Source organism: Lithobates pipiens, unplaced genomic scaffold (assembly GCF_037356315.1).
Source record: "Lithobates pipiens isolate NorthernLeopardFrog02 unplaced genomic scaffold, aLitPip1_a1.2 Scaffold_19, whole genome shotgun sequence".
NCBI classification, from domain to species: domain Eukaryota; kingdom Metazoa; phylum Chordata; class Amphibia; order Anura; family Ranidae; genus Lithobates; species Lithobates pipiens.
The window spans coordinates 241,919,806-241,932,585 of NW_027507764.1; positions in this window are offsets into that span (position 1 = coordinate 241,919,806).

The window sequence follows — 12,780 nt, forward strand, 5'->3', positions numbered from 1 at the left end:
CTAATATAAATGCAGGGGATCGCCCCTGAAAAAGATGAACATGAAATAGTTACCGTCATTGTAATGTGTGTGACCACATATCAACTCATGGTGTAGATGCTACTCCTCATCCTCCTGCGCTCTTCTTTGTAGTGCTTGCTCATTAAACATGTGCATTTGTTTTCGCCCGAATGCATTTTCGTCCGAATTTCAGGTATTTTCGTTTTCGTTTTGCCAAACGATAACGAAATCGCAGAATCGGAAAAATGAAAGATCCGACATAAATAAATGCTTTATTTTCGTTTTCGCTGTTACAACAGTTCGATATAGAATAGGAGATTTGACGTGACTCTGATAATAACAATCTGTGTCTATTGAACCTGTGGTCGAATGTGCCTAACCTTACCTCTATTAGTCCAAGATTATATAGAGAAAATATTCGACAGAGAGAAAATATTCGACAGAGAGAAAATATTCGACAGAGAGAAAATATTCGACATAGAGAGAAAAGATTCGACAGAGAGAAAAAATTCTGGAATTGGGTGGGGGAAGTAAAATAAAAATAACGATGATGTTGAATGTTATTGGCTGATTGTAACCAAAGAGGAGGAGCAGTAAAATAGCTAGAACTACACGTACAGCCAACTTACTTTCACTTACCATTGCTAGCAGAGAGAGACACTCACACTGAATCATTTCAGAAGACAGTCAGTCTTACCTGGTCCGTTTGAATTGTCACTTGTCAGAGAACCAGAATTATTATTAAGCATAAGCACAGCAGCAGAACAATAGTGAAGTAAGCTACAGTTCAACTTAGCTTTTTCCTAATAATCTGCTGCTATTGTGTTAGTGTGAGAACCTTATAGTGATACTAGTGTTGCTGCTAGTGTTGTTGTGATAGCCTCAAAGGCTGCCTGTTTTGTGTGGGGGATTTATTATTATAGAATCTTGTTACCTGTCTGATCAGTGATCGCTATCACCAGTCCACCAGTTTCTGTTTGAACGAGTATATAATATATATATAGAAACACTTGTAGATGGCCCAGGAACATCCTCCAATGCCTCCATGTCACTCTCACAATGGGTTACCACCATATTCGTTATTATCAGTCACTCACTATCTGACACCTGACACTGTGAGACTTAGACCATTCATTCAACATGAACGACGGAGATTCGACAAAGTAACGAAAAACACACACATTTATAATAATATTCGATGGAGCATCGAAACTGTACGAAGCTGCAATCATACATTTCCAGAGTCAAATGCTCCGCCTATAGGCTATATAGAGTTTAGCAGCTCCTTCAAATTTTCTTTATAGATTTGACAGACACCATAAGCCTTCAAAGACAGATTCGACCATAATTCATGTGGATTTTCGGACGAATGCAATTTTTGAACGAAAAACAAAATAAATAAAAACGAATTTCGGGAGTAACTAAATAAAAAAAATTTCCGGATGAAAACGAAATTCCTAAACAAAATATTTCACTCTGCACATGTGTATTGCTCATTGCATTCTAGCCTACGCAGAAGCCTCCTTGGCTGACTCAAAGAACTGGGTTTGGCCCCTCACCACTATTCGGAGCTTTGCTGGGTACAACATGGCATAAGGTAGTTGCAGGAGCCTCAGCCGACGTTTGACAAATTCCAGATAAAAGGACACCCTGGTTCCATTATGTTGAATGTTGGCCCGTTCCCTTGCTTTGCACAGCACTGGCTCTCTGTCTCGGTAGGGAAGTAGTTTCGCCAGAATAGACCTGGGGGGCCTCCCGGCTGAGGTGGACGAGAAGGCACCCTGTGTGCACGCTCCACTGCAAAAAAGGGCGAAAATGCATTTTTGACGAAAATTTCGATCAGCCAGCTCTCCACATATGCGGTGGGATCTCTGTCCTCCACCTTCTCCGGCAGCCCCACTATGCATACATTATTTTGTCTTAAATGATTTTCCATATCTTCTGCACGATCGTATGCATCCCCTGACATCTTCAGTGTGGCCCTGGTATCTTGGGCCATGGGCTGCAAATGGTCCTCCACTTCACTGACTCTGCTCTCCACAGCCGTGGTGCGTTTGTGTATCTTTTGCATGTCTTGCCTTAGCAATGATACAGTCTCCCTGAGGCCCCCAAACTGCTCCTATAAGTTGTTAACAGACTCTGTGCAGTTATCCACAGTTTTAAGGATATCTGCCAGTGTGGGTTGTGCCATGTCTGTGTGTCAGGGGCCTGGGTTTCCACCATCATGGAGTCTTCCTGATCTCCCTCCTCCTCTCCCCAGTGATCTGGTACAGAGGTCGTCTGTGCTTCAAGCTGCTTGTGCTGTGAACCCCCAAGCGGGACGGATGCTCCATCTCCCGGGCTCCAGATAACTTTTAGGTATAATAAATCATGTCCTTAGAGGGCTCTTTGCTAAGGGATTTTGGTGGCTTACTTGTTTTGAGTCCCTGCTTGTCTTGGCCTCGTGGTGTTCCCTTCACTGAGAGCGCAGCGGCACCATCTTTGAGCTCTGGACCGGCGCTCTCTGCCTGTCCTTTTCGGGTCATCCCTCTGGTACAGAGGGCCAGCGGCTGTTCCACAGTGTTCCCTGGATCACAGGCTTGCAGCATATATCGGTATGCAATCGGTCAGATGGCTGGGGGAGGATCGGTACCGGATTACTGCCGGGAGCTGTGGGAGATGCGTCCTCTCGCATGCCTGTCTTGGCCATGCCGGGCAGATTATTCTTATGTACTTTCCAACTACTGCACTCACACAATTTGCAAAAATTGCACCTCTCCCAAAAAACGTTGGCAATTTTAATCCAGTCTTCACTAGTCGGCTTCTTCATCACCTTTTTTTGCTCTAAAGTCGAGGTGGCTATTTTTGTTGGCTATTTTTATTTTCTCAAAAAATTGGGAAAAAAAAAATATTTCTATAAGATACTTTGAAGTGGTTTCTCTTTGCATGGGGATGGGTACTAAATCTGAAATATAGCATATTATTTAAAAAATATGTTACCTTAAGGTGACTTGTAATCGCTCAGCTGGCTCCACACTCTTGCGGAAGCTAGTGTTCTGATGCTCCAAATTGCTGTAGATCAGTCGAAGCAATTCATTGAAACTGAAGAGGTAAGATTACATAGATAGTGGAAAGGGTATCATATGAGGAAGTGGGGTGAAACTGTGGACAGTTAGGATAAGGGGGAGTTGTAAGTGGGGAGAGGGAGGGAGGTTGGATGTGGAGAAGAGAGATGCACTGGGTGTTATGGAGGGTGTGAGGGATAGTGGGGGGGAGGGATAGAGGGGTTATGGATAGTGGGGTGGGAGAGGGATAGAGGGGTGAGGGATGTAGGGTTGGATGGAGGAATAGGGAGAAAGTTGAATTTTTACATAATTACTCACCTGCCCACTGACATACGAGTATAGTTATATAGAGTTATATAGTTATAGTAGAAAAATTTCACATTATGTGCACATAGATCATTATAGATGATCCTGAACCGGCCTCTCTCCTCCCTATTTGCAATTACAGGGTGGACCCAGTAGCATCTATTTGGTAGCATCATCCTCCTCCTCAACCTGCCTTTTTTCTTTTTTAAAGGCATAACCAAAGACAATGAATGGTGATACATGCTGTCCACCAGTGGCAGCTGGTGAAGTTTTAGGATGGGGGCATAATACCGCTCTCTCGTCCCCCCCTCTTTTCCTGCGGCCTGCCAGGTTGCGTGCTCGGATAAAGGGTCTGGTATGGATTTTTAGGGGGAACCCCACGTCAATTTTTTTTAAAAATTTGACGCGGGGTTCCCCTTAATATCCATACCAGACCTGAAGGGTCTGGTTATGGATATTTAGGGGGAACCCCACGTCAAATTTTTTCTTAAATTTGAGGCAGGGTTCCCTTTAATATCCATACCAGACCTGAAGGGCCTGGTAATTGAATTTGGGGGACCCCCACGCTTTTTTTTAAAATTTATTTATTTATTTTTTTATCAATGACTTTCAATGAGTGTTCTCTGTATTACGGAGCCGACAATTCATAATAGCTGCGAGTGATTTTAAAGGACTTTTTTTCCTGCATAAATGACACTTTGTGCAGGGACAGTTCTAAGCACCAGAAACATGAGCCCCTTCACAGGCATACTATAGACAACCCCCCCCCCCTACGAAATTTAAAGGAATATTACACTTTTATTGTTTCACTTTAATCATTATTAAAATAACTGCTCCCGAAAAAACGGCCGTTTTAAAACTTTTTTTTGCAAACACTTTTTAGGACAGTAACTTGCAAATTAGCCTTTAAAATTAGCACTTTAGATTTTGAACGTTGGAGTCCCATAGACTTTAATAGAGTTCTAAAGTATGCTATATACTAGCTCCGTCGAATCTTCTTTATACATTCAACAGACACCATAAGCCTTCAAAGACAGATTCGACTGTAATTCATGTGGATTTTCGGACGAATGCAATTTTTGAACGAAAAACGAAATAAATAAAAACGAATTTCGGGAGTAACTAAATAAATTAAGTTTTCGGACGAAAACGAAATTCCGAAACGAAATATTTTACTCTGCACATGTCTACTGTACATCATATACCAGGCGGCACATTATACACCAAGCTCTGCACATCATATACCAGGCTGCACATTATACACAGGGCCCTGCACATCATATATCAGGCTGCACATTATACACAGGGCTCTGCACATCATCTACCAGGCTGCACATTATACACAGGGCTCTGCACATCATCTACCAGGCTGCACATTATACACAGGGCTCTACTAAAGAAACCTGTAAATTGCACATATCTGCATTCTGCAACCTATAAATCATACATATCTGCATTCTGCAACCTGTAAATTGCACATATCTGCATTCTGCAACCTGTAAATTGCATATATCTACATTCTGTAAATCACACATATCTGCATTCTTCAACCTGTAAATTGCACCTATCTGCATTCTGCACCCTGTAAATCGCACATAAGTGCATTCTGCAACCTGTAAATCACACCTATCTGCATTCTCCGGCTGGGGGGGACACCAAAAACTTAATGAAGTTGACAAGCGGGGAGGGGGGGTTCTGTGCTGCCGACCAACAATAGTTTACACAAGTTTTGAGCTTCCATCAGCTTACCTACTGATGCTCTCAGACGGGACATTGGACTGAGCAGTCGAGTGCCAAGGCCGCGCCAAAGAGCGAGTTTTTGTGGGGAAAATGAAGCGCGGCACCTGCAATCTTGTGATAGACGTGGTGCTTCCCATATTGTACTGCGCCCGGCACCCGACGTCGGGACACAGTGCACATAAAGACTAGGAATGAGCTGAACAACCCCCGGTACGGTTGGCACCAGAACCTTTAAACGGACCTAAAATTCGTACGAAATTTAGAACCCTATTAAAGTCTATGGGACTCGAACATTCGAAATCAAAAGAGAAAATTTTAAAGGCTAATATGCAACAGAACAACACCAGCAATAAGGGGTATCTTCAGGTGTATACTGTGCAGGAGGCACACAACACCCACTCTAACTACTGCAGATGCCTGTATTACAGAAACAGAACAACACCAGCAGTAAGGTGTAGCTTCAGGTGTATACTGTGCAGGAGACACACAACACCTGCTGTAACAGGCAGGAGGAGGGTTTAAGCACCCAGTAGGCAAGTGGTTAAACTTATGTTACAATGCATATGTTATCCTATATCTATGTGTTAGGACCTGGGCTTGAACCTGGGACCTCTCGTATGTCTGGCAGTGACTCTGCTTGCTGGGCCACCTGGAATTCTGGACAGCTCTTTGGACAATTCCTTGAATGATTTTGTCTTGAATCTTGTTTACCTTGAACCTTGAACCCTTTGCTCCTCCCATGAACTTCCTGATTTAAGCCATGTCTCTGCACTTCCTGGTTGCCAGAATATTGTGCCTTCACCAGCTGCCGACTGTATCTTTGCTACCATTCTTTACCAGCATTTGGCTTGTTCCTCGACTACGCTTCTGCTGAATCCCAACCTGCAACTATTTGTTACCGACTTTTGGCTTGTTTCTAAACTACACTTCTGCTTGATCCCTACCTGCTATATCTGCTATCAGACCCTGGCTTGCTCACCTCCTGATGGGGCAATCCTGAGGACCACAACCTGGCACTAACACGCAGCAAAGCCCATCTCCACCATCAGGAGCTCTGGTGAATACTGGTTAGTGCTTAGACCCCGCACCTCAGGTGAACCCGTGTCATCAGCCAGGGTGATCTGTGTGAATACCTGCTCTGCTGCTATAGCTACTGGCCTCTGAGCCTGACTCCAGACCGTGACAGAATATTCTGGCCAAAAACATGGAGGCCGTTGTAGCAGCTGCCGTGGCTCCTCCCAGGGTTCAAATCGCTGAGTTGCAAACATTTGGTGTTAACTACCAGGAAAACTTTTCAGAGTTACAAATTATAGTGAAAGGTCTACAAGAGGAAATCCTTGATCTACACAAACAATTGCGGGATTTTCATACCCGAGATACTGCTGCCGTAGATACTAAGGCACGAATGCCCCTACCATTCAAGTTTAGCGGAGACCGCCGCCATTATAGAGGGTTCCTTAATCAATGTCGTATATACTTTCAGATGCAACCTGCTGCATTCACTTCTGACAGGAAAAAGGTGCTGTTTATTATCAACCTCCTGACTGAGGAAGCCTTAGCCTGGCCCTCCCCTTATGTGGAGAAAGATGATGTGGTCCTGGATAATTTTGATTCTTTTGTGACTGCGATTAACCAAGTTTTTGATGATCCTAACTGCTGTGCTACTGCTGAGGAAAAATTGCACAATTTACGGCACGGTAGACGCTCTGTTGCAGAGTACACAACTGAATTCCGACATTGGATCTCAGATACCAATTGGAATCCAGCAGCTCAAAAGAGTCAGTTCCGTCAAGGACTCTCAGAACAAGTAAAAGATGAGCTTGCCAGAGTAGAAAGTCCTGATGACCTCAAGGCTTTTATTAAATGATGTATTTGAATTGATCAGAGACTTACTGAAAGGAGAAAGGAGAGACTGGGAATCCTAGGCAGTAATGGTGGCATGCGTTTTTCTACTACTCAGTATCCTCCTAAGGGTCCACGAGTTGTTCCTGATTCTGACACTCCTAAACCTATGCAGGTGGATGCTATTAAAAGATCTATTACTACTCAGGAGAAAGAAAGACGACGTTTAGAAAACATATGTCTTTATTGTGGAGACTCTGGACATTACGCAGTTAATTGTCCCAATAAATTTAAAAGAACAATTGCAGCAACGGATGTTACAGTATCTGAACAAATAAACTCAATTTCTCAGTCCATCTCTCCTTTGATTCAGGAAGCAAATAAAGTTAATTCTTTATCAACTCATTTTCTCATCCCTATAAAGCTTATTGTTGAAAGCAATGAAATACCTTGCTCTGCTATGCTGGACTCAGGGGCTGGGGGAAACTTCATCGACATCGAATTTGCCCAAAGTAATAACATTCAAATAAGAAATAAACTCGCCCCTATTGCTATGGAAACTGTGGATGGCTCACCTTTGTCTTCAGGACCTGTTATCCACGAGACAATCCCACTTAAAGAGGAAGTAAACCCTTATGAGTTTACTTCCTCTTTCATTCCCTGCAAAGGTAAAGCATAATGGACTACTATGCATCGTATAGTAGTCCATTATGTGTCACTTACCTGACACAGGAGCCAGCAAAGTCACCGATGTCCCCTGTAGTCTGGCGCATCCATCTTCTCGGTGGGTCTCGCTGCTCCAACGCTGTCTTTTGGCGAAGCCGCGATGATGTCACTCCCACACATGCGCACGGAAGCCGCCACTCGCGGCATATCGCCGTTAACCATAGCACGCTCAGTGAGCCTGCACGCCGCTGTCTACGGCGCATGCGCCGTAGACAGAGGTGCCTGTCTTTCGGCAAATATCTCCTAAACCGTGTAGGTTTAGGAGATATTTCTTGGACCTACAGGTAAGCCTTAATCTAGGCTTACCTGTAGGTCAAAGTTGGTTGTAAGGGTTTACAACCACTTTAAATTCCTAATTGAAACTGACCATCAGGAGACTATCAGCTTTGAGCTGATTACATCACCCAAGTTCCCTATTATCCTGGACATTCCTTGGTTCTCTATCCATAATCCCTCCATCAACTGGGAGACACGTTCTTTAAGCCTTACATCTGACCATTGCAAGAAACATTGCAAAGAATCTTATCAAATAAGCCCTCCACTAGGGATGAGCTTCGTGTTCGAGTCGAACATACGTTCGACTCGAACATCGGCTGTTCGCCCGTTCGGCGAATTACGAACATTATGGGCCGTTCGCGCCAAATTCGTGTGGCGCTCACGGCCCACAATGCACTGCGTCATCGCAGTGCATTGCTGGCTCATGATTGGCCAAGCATGCACTGTGACCCCGCATGCTTGGCCAATCACAGCGCCAGCAGCGAGGAGAGCCATGATTGGCCACAGGCAGGATGCCTGTGGCCAATCATAGTTTAGGCTGTGTAGTACACGCCCCACACTATATAAGGCTGCCAGCGCGGCGGCCTAGTGTAGTGTGTTGGCGTCTGAAGCAGTTAGTGGGTGTTCTGTGTACCTTCAACACAGTACACACCGATCATTATCGGCCAATTTTCGATCTTGCTCTTCTGTAGTGGTTGCTGTCTGCTTGCCCTGACCGCAGTATACACCGCTATATTCACCTCACCTATATAGCTAGTGATCTATCTTTTATAATAGAGCTTGCAGTCAGTAGTGTTAGGAGCTTGTGCATGCTGTCTGCATGCTCTGTACCCAGTACACACCGCTATATCCACCTACATAGCTCTTCTCTATTTGAGCCCACTTGCCATCTGCAGGAGTTATTGGAAGTTGTGTGTGCCTCCAGCACAGCACAGTATACATCTGTATATACCCCTTTATCTCTGGTGTTCTATAAAAAAGGCATCTGCAGGAGTTAGTGGGTTTTTTGTGCCTCCAGCACAATATACACCTGTATCTACCCTTTATTGCTGTTCTCTAATAGAGGCATCTGCAGGGCTTAGTGGGTGTTGTGTGACTCAATTACAGTATACCCCTTTATCTCTGGTGTTCTATAATAAAGGCATCTGCAGGAGTTAGTGGGTGTTGTGTGACTCCAGCACAATATACACCTGTATCTACCGTTTATTGCTGTTCTCTAATAGAGCCATCTGCAGGGCTTAGTGGGTGTTGTGTGACTCCATTACACTGCTGTTTTACCCAACTCCCTTCAGGCCATTACCATGTCTGGAAGGCCAGCAAGGAGAGGCAGACAGGCGCGAGCCAATAAAAGAGGACAAGCAGGCTCTGTGTCTAGAGACAACAGTGCTGGTCGTGGACGCGGTGCATTGTCATCAGCACGTGGCCATGGGACACGCTTGTCCTTCTTTTCGGCAGCTGGACATGTTGAACCGCAACATGCCAACGACTTGGGAGAGTGGATGACCAAGCCCTCTTCATCCTCCTCATCCTCTCTCACCCAGTCTCAGGGTACTAGCAAAGCAGCTGCCAACGCATTGTCTTCCCTCCTCTCAATGTCATCATCAGTGACTCCTTCCCTAGACCCACCACATCCTCCTGAGGAGTCTCCTGAACTCTTTGAGCACAGTGTTGGGTACATGCTCCAGGAGGATTCCCAGTGTTTTGTAGGCTCTGATGATGACACTCAGCTAGAGGAAGGCAGTAGCGTGAGCGCAGAGAGAGGGGATGCTCAAGAAGGACAGCAATCTGGCAGTCATGTTCCACAAGCTGCAGCATACTGCCAGGTTTGCTACAGCGATGAAGAGGGAGGGGATGATGAGGGCACTGACTCCACGTGGGTGCCTGGTAGGGGAGAGGAGGAGGAGGAGGAGGAGGAGGAGGAGGCACATGTCCAACGAGGCAGGATGCCCTCTGGGGGCCAGCTTAGGGGCAGCACACCGACTGAATCACACCGCAGAGCACCACCTGTGCAGGGCGCTGCCTCTGCGCGTTATTCTAAAAGTTCTTTGGTGTGGGCCTTTTTTGAGACGAGTGCATCAGATCGCACCGCTGCTATTTGCAACATATGTCTCAAGCGTATCTCGTGTGGCCAAAACATCAGCCGCTTGGGCACCACATGCTTGACCAGACATATGTTGACCTGCCATGCAGCTCGTTGGCAAGCGTACCTCAAAGACCCACACCAAAGAACAAAGCGGACCTCTCCTTGCTCCTCATCAGCTGGCATCTCCAACCCCACTAGACCTTCAGTCCTCTCTGAAACCTGCTCTGAGAGGAATGAAGGTGTAGAATTAGGTGTGTCACAGCCAAGTGCTTCCGGGCACTCTGCTAGCGGTACACCCACGTCCGATTATAGCAGGCAAATGTCCCTGCCCCAGCTGCTGGACCGGCGAAAGAAGTTCACTCCCAGCCATCCACATGCCCAGCGGTTGAATGCTAGCTTGGCTAAATTGCTAGCACTTCAACTGCTGCCTTTTCAGTTGGTAGACTCGGCCCCCTTCTGTGAGTTTGTACAATGTGCGGTTCCTCAGTGGCAGGTCCCCAAACGCCACTTTTTCTCACGGAAGGCGATTCCGGCTCTCTACCGGCATGTGGAAGGCAATGTCCTTGCCTCGCTGGACAGGGCGGTCAGTGGTAAGGTGCATATTACCGCTGACTCATGGTCCAGCAGGCATGGACAGCGACGTTACCTGTCTTTCACGGCCCATTGGGTCACTCTTCTGGCAGCTGGGAAGGATGCAGGACAAGGGGCAGTAGTGTTGGAGGTTGTTCCGCCACCACGCCTCCAAAATGCTACTATTGGTTGTGTCACACCTCTCTCCTCCACCCCCTCCTCTTCTTCTTCCTCCATGGCCTCTTCCAGTGCTCTGTCCTCAGAACCAGCGGTGCTCCGTAGGCGTTCCAGGGGCTACGCAAGTACGCAGGCAAAACGATGCCATGCCGTTCTTGCGCTGGTTTGTTTGGGGGACAGGAGCCACACTGGGGCGGATGTTTGGTCAGCTCTGCAGGGGCAGGCCGAGAGGTGGTTGACCCCACGCCAGCTTAAGCCAGGAATGGTGGTTTGTGACAATGGCACCAACCTCCTCTCCGCCCTCCGACAGGGACAACTGACCCATGTGCCCTGTGTAGCTCACGTCCTTAACCTGGTGGTGCAGCGGTTCTTGGGCAGGTACCCCGGCTTACAGGATGTCCTGAAGCAGGCCAGGAAAGTCTGTGTGCATTTCCGCCGATCATTTAATGCCTGTGCTCGGCTGGCTGAGCTCCAAAAGGAGTTGAACCTACCCAAGAACCGCCTTATATGTGACATGCCCACCAGGTGGAACTCAACGTTGGCCATGCTGCAGCGGCTGCACACGCAGCAGAGGGCCATCAATGAGTACCTGTGCGACTACGGCACCAGGACAGGGTCAGGGGAGCTCGGTTTTTTCTTACCACGCCAGTGGGGCATGATCAGGGATGCATGCACTGTCCTGTCACCGTTTGAGGAGGCCACAAGGATGGTGAGCAGTGACAGTGCATGCATCAGTGACACTGTACCTCTTGTCCACCTCTTGGAGCATACGCTGCGTGGAATAATGGACAGGGCACTTGAGGCAGAACAGAGGCAGGAAGAGGAGGACTTCCTTGCCTCTCAAGGCCTCCTTTATCCAGACAGTGTTCCTGCTGTGCCACCCATCACACAGGAAGAGGATGAGGAGGAGGAAGAGGAGGAGGAGGATGATTGTGTCAGCATGGAGGTGGAGGCTGGCACTCAGCATCAGCAGCAGCAGTCTTGTAGGGATGATTTACAGTCCCAAGAAACACGTGGACTTGTACGTGGCTGGGAGGAGGTAGCTGCGGATCATGTTACCCTTAGTGACCCAGAGGACTCCGGACCGAATGCCTCAGCTAACCTACGCTGCATGGCCTCCCTGATCCTGCAAAGCCTGCGGAAGGATCCTCCTATTCTTCGGATCAAGGAGAGGGACCATTACTGGCTGGCCACTCTCCTTGATCCACGGTACAAGGGTAAGGTTGCCGACCTTATCTTGCCATCGCAGAGGGAGCAGAGGATGAGACATCTCCGGGAGGCCTTGCAGAAAGGTCTGTGCAATGCGTTCCCAGAGACTGGGAGGTTACAATCTCCTGGTCCTGGACAACGTGTTGCTGAGGCATCGGTCAGAAGGAGCGGTGGAGAAGGTGGCCGTCTGACTGATGCTTTCAGACAATTGTTTAGTCCACAGTCCCAAGATATGATCGGTTCCAGCAACCATCGCCAGCGTCTGATTTACATGGTGCAGGAATACCTAGGGTCAAGGTCAGACTTGGACACCTTTCCCACCGAAAATCCTCTGGCTTACTGGGTCTTGAGGATGGATCACTGGCCAGAGCTTGCACAGTATGCAATTGAGCTACTGGCCTGTCCTGCATCCAGCGTTCTTTCGGAACGCACCTTCAGTGCTGCTGGTGGCTTTGTTACCGATCACAGGGTGCGCCTGTCCACCGAATCAGTTGATCGACTGACCTTCATCAAGATGAATCAGTCTTGGATCACCTACAGCTACCAAGCACCTGAAGCTGATGTAACCGAATAATTTTTTTTGAAATATCACATCCCTTCAAGACTACCTATGCTGAGTGACTGTCCTGTTATGTTGATTGTCTATCCTCTTCCTCCTCCGCTGATATGTTGGAAGAACATTTCTGGCTCTGGGTGATGCCATCAGCCCAATTTTTCTGCCCCTGTTTAACAAGGGCGTTTAATTACAATTTTTGATGCAATACTTTGCAGCAGGGCTAATTCCTGCAATAAAACTAGAGTATATGG